Here is a 19,442-nt window from a genome sequence, read left to right as displayed (position 1 = left end):
GAGACTGATAGACATTTGGCAAATACCCTGCCACCAATTAGCATTAGCACTCCCCTTTGGAGCCATCTATAACAAGAGAGATTGAATCATTCAAGTAAGTTTGACATTTTTAGAAAATTGTGCTGCTGTCTTTTTAAAGGACACACACTCCAAACATAGGAGTTTGAGTTTAACTTGTTCTGCAAGGGCATTGCAATGTAAACCAAAAGAATACATTTGACAGAAAGCAGAAATTTGTCAAAACTCAATGCTTCATCATGGTCCCCGAGACCTCCAAGGTAAACCCATTTAAGGCAAAATAGCGGATGTAAGTGATCATTTTGATGCCTTTGGCGCAACAATTACTGGCTGCACTGGTAGTCCAATCATGTTGCAAACATCAAATGCATGCATGCAGAAAGTAATTCAAGGATGACAGATACTACATGAAAGCAATGACTTGTTTTAAGCAGTTGTGGCTCCTATTGTTGTTTTAACAGTCTGTAATAAAAAAGGAGTGACATCACATGGTGTTAGCTTTTTTAAATGAACTTTAAACAGAGAGGAGATGAAGGCTTGGCCCAGAACTTTACTATCAGTTATGAGGATCTCTTACAGTTTCTCTTGAATCCCTAAAATGATGGTCTTTCCTTCAGATGATATAATAATTTGCTGATCACTAAGAAAATATACATTTTTGTCATTCCAAAAAAATCGCGAGGACTCAAAGCCCCACTACTGAGATCCACAAGATATGTTGAAGACGATTGAGGAAATCAACAATTACTGTATTACTTTTGATTTTACATATTCTTCGATTTGAATTCTATACAAGGTGAGGAGCAAAGTTTTTGAGATGTGGTGAAACAGGAGAGGAAACATTAAAGAATTCCTAAGAGGAAAAGCATGTCGTGTATTATGAAATATGATAGCGGGAGCTTGTCGAGCTTCAGGCAGAATAGCACACTTAGCATGCAGAGAGGTGGTGGTTGAAGGAGAGAGAGAGAGAGAGAGAGAGAGAGAGAGAGAGAGAGAGAGAAATTTAGAGACAGAGGGAATGAGATTTACCTGAAATGGTTCTGAACATCACTTGAATGAGCATCTACCTCCTTCATTTTTTTACCCCCCCCCCCTCTCTCTTTCTAAATGCTCTAAAGGTCTGTCACTCTTTGTCTCTGTCACTGCCTGTCTCCTGTATCCTCTCCTTTTGGGTACTCTCCTTCATCCCTCTATCCTCCTTTTTCTCCCCTCCCTCGTTTTCAGCTGAGATGACACCCTGCTCCTTGATTTTTATCAGTATTTGCTTGGCATCTCTGAGGGGGATACGTGTGTGCTTACTAGTCTGTGTATCCACAGAAACAGGACTGATCATGCATAATATGTTTTTCTATTGTCTCATAAACTCTCGTGTTTTAATTCATGTATGTAAAAGGCAACATTGCAAAGTCATTTTTACTGCTAGTGCACATACTGTGTGTGTCACAGGGGGATACATGTTAATGTGTGCGTGCATTCCAGTTTCCTACGTTGTACAAATGTGTGTGGGCGTTTAAGTTGATCAATGATCCTCCCCTTCATCCTGACACAAGGGCTTGTTTGGACAGCCACTTACCCTGATTAAACTAATGAACAAACACAGAGAGAGAGAGAGTGCGAGAGAGAGAGAGAGAGAGGGAGTACACGCTGATAAAACGGCAGGGTGGTGTTCTGTGTTCTGCAGGCCAATCCATCAATAGTGGCTGTTAAGAGGCAGGAGAGAGATAGCTGATAGACAGACCCATCAGAGGTTATTAAACAGACCTTACACCTGCATGCTCCATGCACTATACGCCACATGTCACATCAACAGAGATTGTAAACATTGTATGTGTAGTAAAAGAAAGAAGGGAAGGGTGCACATATCTTGTGTAACCACTGCATAGTAATCATTATGTACATTGTATTTAAACAAATAAATCAGCTTCAGCTTTCTCAGTCATCATTACCGGTTCGAGCAGCCACAGCTGTCACTTGTTAGAATGTGATCTCAACTCTATGGTGGTATCACACCACTCGTGACGTGTTCTCACAGTTACCTCTGACTATGTGTGAAATTACATTTAAGAGATGTGAGAGTTTGTATAACAGAAAAGGCCATGCTCGTCTCGACTGATGACAGTGTCTGCGTTGTATTGGAACATAAGGGCAAACCGTGTCTTGATGTGCATAATGAAAATGAGATTGTTAGATGGGCCATCTTAGGACTGCAGCAAACACAAGGGGGTGTGACTTCTGTGTTATTATTGGAAATATCACCTGTATGTGGAGAAAATCATTCATCTTTTCTTTGTGTAAAAGCCTCAGCTATATAGCCTTACTTTTCTCAATTATCTGAAATTAAACTTAAACAGTTGAGAGATGTGAGAGATTCAAAATCCGAAAGGAGTCAGAGTAAAAAATATCAACGACGAAAGAGATGAAGTTTTCATGAAAGATAAAACAATATTTATTAGTTGATATGCACAGACGAAAAAAGGTCGAACATGGTGGTCTGATATATAGTGTATAGATCACTGAAAAACAGAAGGATGGAGAAAGATCATTTTCTCAGCAGCCCTTTACTGTCAGCCACACTGAGTCTGCTACCAACATCTGCACTTTCTTGTTACTCACCATGTCCTGCCATTAGCCAATCAGAAGCTAGGATGAATAAACTCAAGGCAAACATTATGACAACCACAGACGTAAATTCATTATAACTTAGTCAAAGTTATTGGGTGCTACTGAAAATAAATCAACATTAACTTTGTAAACTCAAATTTTGTAAATAGTTCACTGTATACGTGTTGGTCACTTTGTTATAAATTTAACTTAAAAACATGAATTAACTCAATTGTATGAATTTACTTCACTTTTAAATATTACAAAGTCAACATTTCCCAACATTCAATCATTGTTAAATACAAAATTAAATGTGCCTTTTCTGAGGCCTGGGGAATTTGACCTAATAGTCTTCATTGGTTCAGGATTCACTCATTATAGTTTTCATAACTACACAGCAGTGTCTCTTTGCTCCTATGACTATATGGCAACATGGTCATTGTAACCAGCTGGTATTTTTCTCAAACTGGACACCTTGTTAAATCATTACTGTCTCCACAGTTACAGTTGATTGCTATCCAGACGAAAATACTTTAACACTTCTCAGAGCACAATCTTATAAGTGGGTTTCATGAGCTGTTTTGTGACCTTAATCTGACAGCTTTTAGCCCACGTATTCAGCTGTTGCCGTAGTGACAGCCCCAGGTGGGACACTGACAGACACATCGTGCACATTTTCTCATGCTTATAATCTATCTGTTCTAATCTCAATTAGTGGCCAACAATATTCTTTGTGAAGTCGATTGCTGAATGAGCAACATTTCTCTACCTTTGTCTTGTGGAGTTTTCTCCCTCCCTGCCTGCATTTTCACAGCCAACACTGCCTTCTAAATTACCAAAATAGATTGCTTTGCCCCAAAAACCTCTGCTCTTAAGTTGGAGGAAAGAGGTGCTGTCCTTGTTCCTCCAATTTATATTCTGACTTAGCTTTTTGGATTTGCTTTCAAGTTAAGTGTGATATTTTACCATTCAGGAAGCAAATAATTAACAGTTAACATGTCATTGTGATACATTAAATGGAAAACAACACACGGTTGTAATTTCCCCTTGTTTTGATTGGATGGTCCGCCTACCTACCCGTGTGCACTCTGCACATGCATCTGATTACTTAGAAGGGTAATCTTCCACAAACTACTGTGAAGAAATAGATCAGTGGTTCCCAAACGTTTCTAACTCCGGGCCAACTTTTAAGTCTCAAAAATGCTCGCGCCCCACCTGCAACCCCATGTCCATGTTTTGTCTTGAGGCGACGGCACAGTTAACATCTCTTCAAGGCTTCACTTGACAATGTCTCAGATAAAGGTGTGCGATATGGAAAAAAAGAAATCATAGGCCTGCCTGCTTCACGCTGAATAAAAGGAGAAAGAGCTGCAGACTGACATTGCTCCAAGCAGAAAGCATAGAAATCAATGTATAGAAATAAGTGATTCTTGGTCTAGGCCTACTGGACCTCACTTGATCTGATCACCTCAAACATCATAATATTTTTGAAAAATGAGTTGGCCGCTGAATCACTGAAATAGATAATGCATGTCATTGATACTTGTTCTTAACCAGTCATGAGGCAGTGCATGTGTCTGTGGTTGGTTTGCCTTTCTTTTCTGGGATAATTGCAGAATCTAGCATTCTTTTTTTTTTTTTTTTTGCAGAGTTTTAACTTACTTACTAACTTTTAACTTAAAACTATATTATACTTCTTGCCTCATAGCAATTTTTTACTTTTTTTTCATGGAAGGCTCGAAGCTCTTTATATAAGATAAGGAAACTAACACAACTGCTGGTTTGGTTTGCACTTCCCAAAGTAGGGATGTGAGAGGTAGAACAAAAGGAGGAGAGAGTGTCAACTTAGCAGGAAGAGAGAGAAAAAGCAAAGAACAGATCACCTGAGAGACGACGATAGTGTGCCTCGTGTCTGTGAGTGCAAAGGTAATTGAGGGCTATTACAGGCAGTTATAGGCATTATATCAATGGTGTGTGTATGTGTTTGGTTTAATTGACTTTGTCTTGATTAGTGTATAACTCATTGTGAGAGTCCTTTCTGGGTATGAGTCTGTGTCTGAGTCTGCAGTCTTTCACTCACTTTACTCAGTCTTTTTTTGTGACGTTATGAGTGATATTTGTGTCAGGCTTTCAGGAGGAGTAAAACACACAAACACATATACAGGTAACACCAGGTGAGAGGTACTCAGTGCAGAGCTCTCTCTGACAGATAATTGAATTGCTTGTCGTTGTCATGCGAATCCAGATTGTATAAGACACACAAACACAACAGACTTACATGGACATGTTACATGATACCTTGTTAACGGTTTGTCTGCCTTCATTAACATCAGAATCCCTCTGAATGAATGTCGCAGTGCCAACTTTGGCCAGATGTTTTAGCAGTTTGTTCATCTAGTCAGCAAGAAGTGGGAGAGTTAACATGTTTAATTATCATGGGTTAATCAATCAACCAATCTACTGTTGGTTTGCTGTTTGCCTGGAAAACCGAGGGGTATCCCCCCACGTGGGGGTGCATAAACCGCCTTTACTGTTTAAAACTTAAACAGACCATTAGACTGGAATTGAAACTTTGATGAAGGACAGAATGCTTGCTGTATTATTGTCTGGTGATAAATTAATGTCAGTTGTATTTTATTCAATAGACATCTTACATATTGGTCCTTTAAGGGCAACTGTAAGAGAAATGCACTGATTACAATGTTGTTTATTATATGCCGCAATTACCTTTACTTTAGTGTGATGAACAGCCTCAAGGGACCATTAGTGGGTTGTTAAGTCATGTTAATATTATTTACATTCCTAAAAACTGCCTGCAGATGAGGGGCTTCATATCAAAATGTTGTCAGGCCTCATTTGCATAATGTTGCTCCCTGTGATTTAAATTTTAGTATCTCATATGAACACAAATGACGCAATACTTTGCAATATAATTATTGGTGAATGATTCAGTAATTAACTTTTCTCTGCATCAGTGAGCCTCAAGCTACAAAATGTCTGAAATACGTTATTACAGTGTTCACAGGATATGTATAAGCAAACAAAAAAAGCTGCCAATTATTTTATGAAATCAATTTAAGATGTGACCACTGCACATTTTACATATTCCAATTTTTTTGTCACTGCCGTCCTGTTTTTGACCCAAAAATGACCTTACTACTGGATTATAGTTCACATCAAAAGCCACAAACTTGAATTATTCCTGTCATAAATTACCATTGTGTACGCTGTCCGTCATTCTGATGAGCTGTCATGAGTCAGAGGGTTGTAACAGGTCTTGAGGGCTGTACGATTAGCATTCTGGAGCCTGTGTTTGCTAAACACTCCCAACTATCAAAATCAGAAATACTTCATTATTCCCCAGGGGAGAATTCAGTAAGCCTTTATTTATCCCTCTCGGGCAGAGGTTTTTAAATGGGCACCAGAGTACTTCAAAAGGGGGCACACAGTAAAAATGTGGTTGGCTAATTTCTGTGATGTGTGGGGCTACATGGATTGATTTTCAATAACTTTATAGAGAAAGGAGACAGACTCTGAAGTGAGCAGAAACAGTTCAGTCATGACTATTTACAGTTTGGATTGGTCTTGATGATGCTCCACAGCCACAGTGTGTAATTTACGACAAGGTGCTTGCTATTGTCAGAATGAAACCTTGTAAACGTCAAATTGAGACCAAGCACCAACGTTTGGTGACCAAGCCTCTGCAGATTTGTTATGGAAGCTCAAGGAATTGCAGTCATAGAACATTAGTTGTAAAGCTGTAACATAGACTTAAAACAACAGATGAGCAAAGTGTCACTTGCACACTTTTGGCTGTCCATGGAGACTGAGTTTCCAGAGCACTCCACAGAGGCTACAAAAGTGTTCATCCCCTTAAGCTCCACTTACCTGTGCTTGTGTGTCTTTGCGTTGACATTGTTCAAAAGCAATTACCTTTCAAGGCTGCACATGGAGGATTTTTTTTTTCTTTTCTAAACCAGTGCATCCCCACAACAACTACATTCAACATCTACGATGTGGACTAATTCTTCCCACTAAATCAGAGGTGATTATGATATATATAAGGTGACATTGGAGATTATTTTATTGCCGGGAGTATATACTGTATAAAAATGATTTACACAAAATGTTGAGAAAGTGATATGAGGAGCAGCAGTTCGCATTGCCCCAAGTAAAGAGAGAAATTGCCATGCATGACTTTAATCATTTTTAAATCTGTTTATAGTACAGGATGATGGGGGCGGGGGGGCGGGGGGGGGGGGGGGGGGGGGGGGGTCCTCGATGCTGTCCTGTAGTGCAGTGTTATAATGTGCTGTTGACATAACTATTTGGGTAAAATGTCATGGTTTTAACTGAAATAAGTACTTAAGTCTTTTGGGTGCCTAAAAATAGTCCAACTGCACTAAGTCCAGACCTTAAAAGTTGTGAATTTCAGCATTGCTTGATGACTTCTAAACCTTTAACAATATTTTGAATATGTATTTTGCTAACTTCTCCTTGGAGCCCTACACATGCAAAAACTTATCATCAAAGGAGGAAAAGCATAAGGCCACTGACCGAGCGCTAGTATCTGACTGGTTGGTATTGACAACTTGTTGGCAAATTAAATCCACAGACAACTTAAATAAAAATGCTAAACATTTGCGTAAATCCCAAACCATGCTACTGGAAAGACTATTCCATCAGAAAATAAAGCATAAAAAAGACTAGAATATGGATAATGTCTTACTCATTACTCATAATTCAAAAGCCCAATATAATTGCTTATTGAGTTTCTCAATATTATCGAGGACAGAAACCTAACAGTACAAATCAGGAGTGAAATCGGTTCAGCTTTCAAGCGGTACGACAGATCAGAAGGGAACAATGGTAGCTTCATTGTGACATGCAAGAAGATGAGTGAAACTTTAACAAGAGCATGTCATGTGTCTTTACATTACAGCAGTCTGTTAGTTTGAGCTCTACAGTGATGTTAACAGACCTGTAAATGCAGCTGCAGTTAACTATGTTTATTTGTTTTCGCTGTTTTCTTTATTTTGTGTTACTTCATCTATTTCTGGTGTTCTTTAACAGCCGTTTGGTTGCCTGTTCAGGAGGTGGTGTGTAAACTAAACAAAGAAGGCAAACAAACAAGATAAATCTGTGAATTTTGTACAAACTGTAGGAACAAATGACTGTTTTTCTACTGAGCCTGTTATCTCTACAGTATAAGTTTTCGTGGTGGGGAAAGAGGGATGACGCTCAATGTCTCAAGAGTCATGGGGAGGGTGGGGAAGAAGGGATGGGACTTTTCTGTAAAACGGTCAGGGAGTGTGCAATGAAAACATGTAATTATTAAGAGAATTCAAAGTATAGAGGTGGAAAAAATGTCCCTTATGACAAATGAAATAAAGTGTTATATTTGCATGATTTCCTGTATTTTCATGGAGCATATATTTATTGTTGTGTATACTGAGTACATGTAAGTCACATTATTAACTGTTTAATTATGAAAATGAGAAAAAATGCTGTCACTTTCTTCTGTGAATATAAATATACGGTTTTCTTAGATCTTTTATGACTAACTCAGCTGTCGCTGAATGTTTCTTTGTTTGATGCACACCACGCTATCGTGACTTCACCCCTCTCACGCCACTACAATATTGGATCGCTCAATCAACAAATGTGATCTCTTTTATAACCCCAATGTATGCAGCTTAAGTTGAATCATTCTCTGAGGCACGGGTAAAGCCTGGTCCTGTAAGCTCTCGCAAAACAGCTGAACAAATCTTCCCTTAAACTTCTTCCTGAGAGACACATTTCATTCTTGAATCAAAGCTTTAGATGCCATGCAGAAAGATTCTTACTGCATCAAACAATAATATTTTGTTCTTTTAAAATATCTGCCACAGGGTAGGAATTGTTCCTCTTCACCACCCAGCTTCTCAAAAGCAAAAATGCAACTGCAATGTACAAATATCCTGAATGTAGTTTTGTTGTTAAAAGTTCCAAAATGTGCAGACAACTCTGAAAGTTGAATGAGAAGTTGGAGAATGGCTGATATAATATAAAGGTGGAAATACAAGGATTCTTTTTCTACATAAGTATAACAGGTTTTACGTCAGTTATTTTCCACAAAGGGACATTTTGGCTGAAAAAGTGAAGGCTTCTTGATATATTTCATTGTGTGAATTACAAACGTACAACAAAGGTGTGTTCATTAACTCCACGATACCTGAAAAAGTTCTCTTCTCTAAAGGGAGGAACTCTAAAACATGTGAATGTTAGAATTACATGAATTGCACAGAGCTCCGACAAGACATAAATTAGGTATTTAAAGCAAATCCTGTGACATGTATTCCCTCTATGGAGAGCACATTACTCTCTGTGGTACAAGGTGAGCTATAAGGACCTTTTTGCCATTTGCTTTTTTCAGTGGCTGTTTCTAAGTCAGAGGAACTTAACTTAATGAAACAACAGATGAACTGGTCTCCTTCAAATGACTGAGGAGACAGTATTTTAGTCTGCATGTGAAACTCATTTTAACCGCAATCATATCATGTCAAGTTCAGAAGGAACAGTATTAACAATGCATGTTGGTGCTACACACCCAAGGGTGACAGGAAAATGATAAATTCAACCATAAACAAAAATGATAATTGAATAATATAATAATTTCCTGGACACAACTAAATTAAAAGGAAGTGTCAAACTCTGATCGGATTAAAGGCCATGGAGAAAAGATGAGACATCAGCAGAAGTTTCTGAAGTCAGGAGCAGCCATGGCAAATGTTCCATCCACTACATTCCTTTTGGCTCGATCAAATACTTCACACAAGTACTGGATTGAGCAAACGAATAAAAGGGGATATAATATATACATTTCTAAAAGAAAAAAAAAAGAGATAAAGAAAGAAATCATACTTAGTGAGGAAATGAAACAAACTAAACTGGCCACAGAACCTTGGATGGGTTGGTAGTTCTTTATTTTCACCTGCAACACTCAGCAACCAGGATGTTATACAATGAGTATAACGTAATGTGTAATTGTGATGTAATGTGAAATAATCAAATGTAATCCATTGGCCTGCTGCAAACACTTAACAACTGGGACAGCGGTACTGACAATATGCTAAGATGACAATTTGGGGGGCCCAGCAATGTAATTCATCATTTTATATTGTCACATAAACAACTGTTCAAACAGAAGCACCAACGGTTGACACATTTTTTAATGGCCTTCATATTCCAAAAGAAAAAAAACAAAAAACAGACAGCTCCACTGTCATTATGACGAAGCTGTGAGGATGCTTAATATGCACCTCACAGCTCGCTAGCGATCTGAATTACACTTTGGACAGCTGTAAGGCTTTCAGAGTTTTGTTTTGAAGGCTGGTAGCTGCCTGGTGAAACGACATTGGTGGCCCACAGCATTAAACAGAGATGGGCTGGTGGATGCGAACACTTGACTCTGCCCTCCTTCTTGATGGGAACTCATTGTGTTCTGACCTTTAAGTTCCCTTGGTATCTCTCTGTGTGTCTCTCTCGCTGTTTTCCTCCTTCCTGCTATCTCGCCATGAGGGCTGGGGACCTGACAGCTGACTTTGAAGCATTGGGGCCGCGCCGGCGTTTTGTTTAATGATTCCTCCCATCTTGCTTTCTTGGACGAGTCTTTCAACCCTGATTCTCTCAAGTCCTCTCTTTTCTCCTTCTCTTCATTCCATTGCTGCCTATCTCCTATACCCCCCCTCCCACCCACACACATTGTTTTAATAAGACTAATCGAGGGTGTAAGAATTGTATATTAGTGTGCAACCTTTTTACCCTGTCTCTGTACTGAAGCCTGGAATATGGCCACAGAAACAATGGCATTTCAGGTTGCGGGCACTAAAGGATCAGACACATACTGTCTACTTTTAATTCATGTCAGCTCAATTTTAACATGGCAGAACAGAGAAAGATGAAAATAATGGTTAGAAGCATTAAAGCCATCTTGAAATTATAATAGCATTTGAAATTACTTTGGCATTGCTTAATAATCATCTGTAAAGTCCTACTCGTGAATGCAGTTCAGAATGTTTTTGCATTGGCCTAAGCTGACACGTTTGCCCCATGGGTTTTTTTGCCCATCTGCTCCATGTGGGCCCCATGTGGTCAAAAGTCCATTTTGCCTGTATAAGCAGCTCTGTTATGGGACCAACGGTGGGCAAAAATAAATGCCTCAGTCCTCTGACTTTGGTGTCCACCAAGGTTAAATGTGCAAGTCTTATGGGCCTACAGTGGCAATCACATTTTTATTAAGCCCTGTTTCCACAGAGTGGTTCGGATTGGTTCGTCTCGGTACGGCACGATTTTTGCGGGTGTTTCCATACACTAATCCCAGGAAAGATTGAGTTTGTGTAATAAAGAGTTACATGCCAGTGACAAAGTAGATGAATTGCTGGATGTCTTCCATTGTTGGTTTTGTTGCGTTTTTCTCATTTGTTGAATTTATTAGTCAGCGGTTAGCTAATAGCTGCTATCATGTGGTGCTATTACGTAGCGGCTATCGGCATCCGGCTTACACTCCACCTACCAAATAGGTCACAGGTGGCTCTGGAAACACAAACGGGATCAGGCTTAATCGAACCAAACCGTACCGGACTGCTGTGTGGAAACGGGGCTCTCGCCATGTGAAGCGCAGTTGAAGACTAAAAAAAGTTATTCGAGGTAAAAAATAGTTTATTATATTTACACTGAATGCACTTTGTAATTTCCCCCGCACAAATATGAATTATAATATTCTGACTTATGATTAACTTGGAGAACTGCACCCTAAATCGATTGAAAATAAAGAGCCATTTTTGATTTTATACTTTTCTTGCCAGAAATTCTGCTTTTACACTCATCTTACTCCACATCTAAAATTTATCGGGCGACCCTACGGATCGCAACCCAAGTCCCTATACCGAGCTACTGCTGCTTGTTTGGGAAACTGAAGAGCTGATTAGTTTGATTTACGCTCCGTTACATTTCTACAACAACAAAAACATTTTTTTAAACATTCGTATTTTTCTCTTTTGCATATTTTTTTAACGATCAGATTTGTCTTCATTTCGAATGCATCTTTATTATGTTCGTTTTCTACTGAGTCTCCAGTCTATTCCCAGAGATAGTTTTATGAGGAGCCATAAATGTCCCAAGAATGTAACTGTGCAAGACTGGATAAAAGATAATATGTGGTCATACTACATTAGATTAATCGTCCATTAAGGCAGAGGGTGTTATGTTCGACGATATATACACAGACACGTTATCAACCTCCATGGTTCTGTTTAGTGAACAGCCTCATTTTATTGCAGACCCATACCTGCTCATTCACAATGCTGTGTCAGCAGCTATAAAGCCAGAGACTGAAACATTTAATATGGCCATCCATCCACAATGACCACACACACTCACTCACTCACACACACACACACACACACTCTCTAAAAAATGCCTCCACTGTGAAAATAGGCAAATGTGTGTAATTTCCAAATCCATTTCAGGAAGTAAGCTGCATTTTCTTTCATTCGATCCGATATTAGTCTAAAGATAAGTTATTTACACACACTCAAGAGATGCTGCCTTTCCTTCTTAAAGCTGGTTTCTACAAATTGCTTACAAAGGTTGAACTGAATAGAAATTGAAAATTCTGAGCTACACATGGAATATTTATATGTGAATTAAATGAACAGGATACAAAATAGACCTGGAAAACATGTCTTTAATCCAAGGCTTACCTTTTCTAAAGCTGTGAGAAGTTGTGAGCTGGTTATGATATAGATATAGCCATCCATCCATTAAAACATGTTCCACATTGTCCCTCACAAGCATACTAATTTACCCTCATTTGGCCTGTTATCACCTGGTCACTGTACACACCAGTTCCTTGAATGTAGTTAGGATTTGTCCTTACCTTCATTGTCTTGTTCCTGGCAGTCTGTCGGATCTTAACCAAGACGATCTTTTTGGAACAGGTGGCTTGTCTGTCTTTTACAGGGTCAGTAGCAAATGACTCTGCACTCTTTCATCACCCTGACCGCGATGCTGACAGCAGGTGACAGATAATAACCACCCAGCGACGAGGACAGCAGTAGAGCTCGTCCTTGGAATGGCAGCAGACAGAGAAGAATTTTTTAGGAGATAGTCTCCTCTCAAAACGTATGAAACCACAAAGACAAGAAGAAATTAGATCAAGTACTTTTTTTTATTTTTTTAAATGTCATGAAAGCTCTTTCAATATACTTCCAATAACTGTGGCTTGAGCATGGACTGTTTGTTTAGCAAATATCATCCCCTACCACATGTATGAATGGAAATAAATCTGCTTTTTGTGCATCATCCTTGCTCTGTAAATTCTCAGACAATTAACTTTTGTAACATCACGTCAAATTGGCAGTTCAGTTAAGAATGAACTGGAATGAGAAATGCTAGCAAAGCAGCATTACCAAAGAGATTAGGTTGGGATGAAGTAACTTAACTCTTAATACTTTCCAACATGTTTTAGATGAGCTGGAACACCAACTCTTACCCAGACCTTGAAACACAACATCAATGATGGACTAACCGCCATGAGATGTTCAAAAACGAAGTAATTAAATAAAAATAAAAATATTTCTCTTTTGGTCTTCTCACTGATGATGCTTTCTGTGTGATTTTGGTGTGGTTCCTGTATATTTTGATATTTGATATTGCGTGTTTCCTGCAATAACAAGGCAGACGAGAAGTGAGGCAGCCACAGGTAGTGCCTCCACGGCTACACACAAAGTGTATTGAGCGTGTGCGTGCGAGGCGGCGCATGCTTGTTGCCACAGGGAAAAGGCAGGCCATGAGGCAGCAAGCATAGATATATAAAAACACTAGATGACTCATGCTTGATTCTCCGGCGAAGCGACATGGCGGCCATCTTGGGTCAGGCAGCTGTCGTGCTGCTCTCCATGGGAGCAGACGGAAGGTGAGTGATAAGCTTAAACAATACTCAACTCCATGAAATACTGACGGCTTTACAAATAGTTTGCTTTATTACAAACCGTATGACACATGATGTTTGTACATGTTGAAATTGCCGCTTTTGTTTTTGAAAAACAACTTAATTGTGAAACATAGTTGTGTCCAATCTGTTTGTGCAAGTTATCACGGCTGAGACAACAATCAAGTTTAATTAATCGACTAATACGAAACCAATAACGTTTTTATACAACCTCATTGATGTCTGTCTGGTCGTCTCTGTGGATGTTGTATTTATTAGCTGTCTAACTTGGCTTAGAGGCTCCCGTGGGTGCACTTTGTTACATTACAAAGTTGACTCAGTTTACATAGATAAGTCTGAGGTTAGCTGAGTCGACTTTGATTAAAGATCTTTAATCTGTTGTCTACATGTTTCAGCTGCTCCTGAAGAAAATACAATACAGTAAGTGTGAGGCTAAATAATTAATTACAGGTGTATGTGTGCATTGTTAGCTGTAAAATTTACATTTTATTATTGGAATTTTAATGTTTTGTTTGTTTACTTTAGTCAACAGGAGTACATGGACTGGTGAATGGTGAATTTAAGCTACTCTATAAATGGGTTCATATATTTGTAAATCTGACTCTGAAAAAGTCAGTGTCTCACCAGCCACGAACCTCACTGCACGTCACTGCTTCACCCTAATCACTGAAATACCTGCAGAAGGTTTTTTTTACATCGTACAGCCTTCTTAGAAACTCGTCTTTGTAAGAGAAACACCTCAGTTCCTATGGTTTGGAAACCCAGTGCACAACAAATGCTTTGTGTGCTCATTTTGTGTTATTTTAAAGTGTTCCTAAACTTTGGGTCATAGTTGTTACACTTGCTTGGATTGGTTTATGCTTTTTGTCATGTGACCCATGACGAATTGTGAAAACACTTCCTGAATATAAAAAACAGTAGTAGAAATTGGCTTTTGATACACACATTCACATGCCCACACACCTAATAATTCATTGTTTATCACATCCTACTGCTACAGTCACAGAGTAGGGATTAATCAGATCGTTGACCTAAACACTAATTGCAGACCCAGCAGTATTTCCTGCTGATCTGTTATCTCTCTCTTGTGCTAAGTCGGCTCTTTTCCTCTAAACTAAGACTTTCGGTGGTGAGAAGGAGCTAGTGATACAGTGAGAGTAATACCAATCAGGGGAAATCAGGTCGGAGCACTTCCTCCCATCTTTCACTCCTGTCCCCTTAACTCATCTCATTTTATTATCTTCACCCTGCACTCCCCAATTCTTCCTCAACTTGACACCACTATGCCTGCAATTTCCTCCTCGTTCTCTCTTCTTCCACCAAGCTGTGACCTTTTCACATCTCAGCTCTGAACAGCAGTGTGTTTTATCAAGTTAAGTGCCAAAAGTCATCACTTTGTTGCAAGGGTGTAGGTTTGATTTTGACTTTGGTGGGGACATGAAATCAGGGCTTACAGTATTTTAAGTATTTAAATAATGTATTATTCTGTACTGGGAATTTACTTACACTATTAAAGAAAATACTGGCAGTCTCTTCATCTCACTTATAAAAAAAAAAAAGTTTACTTATTTTAGTTTAGAATCACAATCATAGAGGTTTCTGCAGGAAAGAAAGTTGTTTAGTCACTGGGTTCACTTCTCAGGACGTGTTAGCTTCTAACTCTGTCTGAGGGTTTCTCTCCTGCATTTGTTTTTCAGACGTTGAAGATGTGTTGAGCTGCTAGCGTTGAAAATACCCCATTTCCTGATATCACTGTTTCACAGTGATAAAAGTTCCAAACTTAAATGTCGATGACAGACTTTTATTGTGAAGAAATTGCCGGATATAGAGTTTATTAACGATTGGAAGACGTTTCAGCGGTTCGTGTATTTGGGAGGCGTTGCCGAAGTGGGAAATGACTTAACCCTTAACCTAAAATGGCTGTTGCTAACAAGCTGGCTAAATGAGAGGACAGTGTTTGTTAGAGACATTAAACTTCATCATGCCGGGAACTCTCTCACACTCCACCTTACAGCCTCTAGTCGTGTTGTACAGTTATCTTACAAATATTAAGTTAAGAAACAACCTATTAAAAGACGGTTTTGCTTGCTTGTCAAAACCGCGGAATAGATCGATGAACCATAACGGTCAGGATGTCAAAATCAACCGACCGTGGTGTGGTTCGCTTGTGGCATAATGTTAGCTTTTTACTTCTCTTAGCTGCATTTATGCTTCAAATTTCATATAAGTGGTGTTCATCTGTAAAGATTATCCAGCTGAACAAAACAGCTACACATCAGAAACTTGTGTTTGGCACAGAGCTTATTTTCTGCAATGATCCAAAATCCAATGCAAATATCCCACAGGTGAATTCTCTTTCAAACCCATGGCGAAGCTACGTCCAGGCCGGCCTACAAAAATATGTCATCACTTTTCCAGTCTATAAGCTGTATATGTACTATAAATAAATATGCAGATCACCATATAATCTCACCGATTTTTGTTGTTTTAATGGCTTTCATTTATGTTGAGGGTCATATTTTTGATATCTGTAACATTTGGAATCAGAAACATATAGCCTACTGTTATCAAAAACAGTTGTATTATGTTTGGGGTCATACTAAAAATAATCACAATTTTAAACATTTTGAAGGATTTGAAAGTAAAATAGAACATCGTCATCATCAAAACATCAGTAATTAATGTTATGATGAAAGTTATTTATTTGCAAAAAAAACCTAAACCGAACACCATACAAAGGTTATACAGCAAAAACAGCAAAGGGTCAAACTAACCCCAAAGAACACTGATGGATACAATATATGTACAGGACATCGCAAACATATCACGTATACCCAGCTGGGCCGATAAATTAGGAACATTTGTTAAATATGAAGCCAAAAAAACAATGAATACCATTTATTTAGAGACGTTACACACTGAAATTGACCCCTAAGAAAATATAGTGGAAGTTTAATTAAGTTGGCTTGAGCATTAATGTTTTTTTAGGCCCATTTTAGCCTTAAATACAGAAAAAATGCTATATTCATATGGAGCCATCCACTGTGACACTGACCTATTGGCATTCATACAACAGAGAGGAAAATACAAACGGGGGGGGGGCCCAGGAACAGCAATAAATTGGCCACATTTTCACAAGGACTGGCTCTCTGTAGAAAAACTACAGTCAAATAAATATCAAACAACAACTTTGATTAAAGTTAAATTTGACTTTAGCATCTACGCTATGATAATGATGCACTAAAAGAGAACATAAATCAAACCACACAAACCACGTCAATTTTGCATAACTTTTAATATGTAAAATTAGACAAGTTGTAATTACATGTAGTGTACAATCAAGTGATCATTTGATTGCTTGGCCCAGGAAAAGAGAAATCAGTTTACATTTGCATGTGGAAACAGAAAACAAAACCTGTCTACTCTTTGTCAATTTTCAAAACATTTACAATTCAAACATACTTAAGCTGGAGGTGTAAATACCGTCAAAAAAAAGTGCAAACCACCCCAAAACATAAGAAAGAGCCAATATGCCAGGAGTAAGGTTACAAGGTAATGCCTGCAGAGAAAGTGACATTCTTTTTTTACCCATGTCACCTTCTCTTCATTTTCACCTTCAATTCCTTTCTTTTCTTTCCACACCTACAACACATGCCCCTCTCTCTCTCTCTCTCTCTCTCTCTCTCTCTCTCTCTCTCTCTCTCTCTCTCTCTCTCTCTCTCTCTCTCTCTCTGTCTCTGGGTAAGTCAAAGCCTAATTACCGGTAGTGTTTGGCCGTATCAGTGACTCAGCAGCAGACTGTTTGACCTGCTCTGAGCCCTGCTGGAACAAACCTACCAATTAACTTCTTATTATCCCGACAAAGGGACGTTTTTCTTTAGGGTTGTGTGTGTTACTTGTGTGAATGTAAGAAAAACAGACATTGAGGTAGAAAGTGTGTGTGTGTGTGTGTTTATGGCTGGTGGAAAAATACACTTTGTGAGTGTATTTGCACCTTTTTCTACGTAAACAATCTCTGTATGCATTCTTTTCCTTTTGTGCAATACATTTTCAAGCGTCTATCGATAGGGCTTAAAGTCAGCTGATACATTTGGAAAGAATAAAAACCTGCAATACACAACTTGATATTATCTGGCCAGACAATCTAAAAGACAGACGATAACTTTTTATTGAAAAAAAAAAACAATGGGACGTTTAAATAAAAAAATGAGATAGACGAGATAATATATGCATTGCCTAAGGCAGTATGTCCTCTCAAATAAAAACAGGAAGCAGATGATAATGCCTCCTCAAGGTAAATATAAGTGAGATTATATGTGCGCATGTTAGGGTGGCGGAGAAAGTACAGAAATATAAATGGGTGTGCATGGGCATAAATCAGCCTGTCCATTGCAGCTGTCAGTTCTCCAGTGTGAGGTCAGGCCCTTTCATCTCTATTTCCTCCTCTTCTTCCTCTCGCTCTCTCTTCTATGAAGAGGTATTGCAGTATTTTCTGTTTTGGTTTCTGCTTCATTATTACGTTTTTTTTACTTTTTTTTTTTTTTTCATTATTTTTACAAAATAAATGTATTCGTATTTGAATCTATCACGTGTTCATTTTAGAGACTGATTGTCTGGCAGATTTTGCAAATTTAGCATCTATAAAACCTATAGTATCTTAAAGGGATGTTTTAGTAGATATTTTCGCAGCCTAAAGCATTGGAGCAATCATTAGATTAAACAAAGACAGCGCCTGAATGTATTTACAGCTCCCATGGAACATTATCCTTTATGTCTGTTTTTATTGTTCTGCCTCTTTTCTTACTTTATCCCTGATGGATCTCAGATCTCACTCTTTTTGCCATTTTTTTCCTTGCCTCTTTCAACCTGTCCTGCTTCCAGTCCCTTTTCTATCCTCAGTATTTACATATATGTTTCCCTTACCTTACTCTCTCTGCTCTTTCATTTTAAATTTCGGTCTCTCTTCCCTTCTCTGACCTCTGCATGTCTGTCTCTATTAGCCTTCTTCCAGCCCATCCTTCTTTATCTCATGGACTTGTCTCATCTTTCTGTTCCCCTCAGAGCTGACCTGACAGCAGAGCTCTTCAGAGCTTCAATCTTTTATCTTTCACCCTTTATCATACTCTTTGTGCTCTTTCCTTCCAATCATCCCCCGTTTTTTAGTCCTCTGTCTCGAACCTCTGAACTTACACCTAACATGTCATTTTATGCATTTACAACACTTTCTTTATTTTACCTAATGACACTTCTCATGAGAGTGTTCATACAGTCTATATATAAAATGGTTGGCTAAATCAGCCCACAGCACTGAATCACAAGCTAAAGGCCGGGAAACCTGTCACCTCAATTAATGAAGCTGTATGTCTTTAGTTGAACACTGTGACGGCAGGTTTTTACACTCTACAGCTCAAGTGCAGAGTATTTCAGGTTTAAGGCGGGTCTTCTTGTAATCATTAAACAAAGGGAATTCATACAGCCTCTTTCCACTGCAGGAAATTAAATTTTGACAATGAGATGATGACCCTTATGTATAGGTGGGTATTTTAGAAAAGTCAACTGTAATGTAATTGCGTGATAATTATGTCGAGATTCAGGGTGGGAAGAGAGTGTGGCAGGTGTGAAATCACGTCTTTAAAAGGAAAAGATACATGAACAGTGGATCACACGACTACTTGTATAATAATAATTATAATAATGAATTACAATTGTTCACTTAAATAATCTTGAGTGTGTATTTCAGCAACGCATGGCAGTTGTTGGCAAAGGGGTGCGGTTAGTTTTCTACCTGCACCAAACGGACAAAGTAGCCTATCAGCCGAAGCCTGAGATT

This window comes from Symphodus melops (genome assembly GCF_947650265.1).
Source record: "Symphodus melops genome assembly, chromosome: 2".
Lineage (NCBI taxonomy): Eukaryota > Metazoa > Chordata > Actinopteri > Labriformes > Labridae > Symphodus > Symphodus melops.
Note: the sequence above shows the minus strand (reverse complement) of the source record.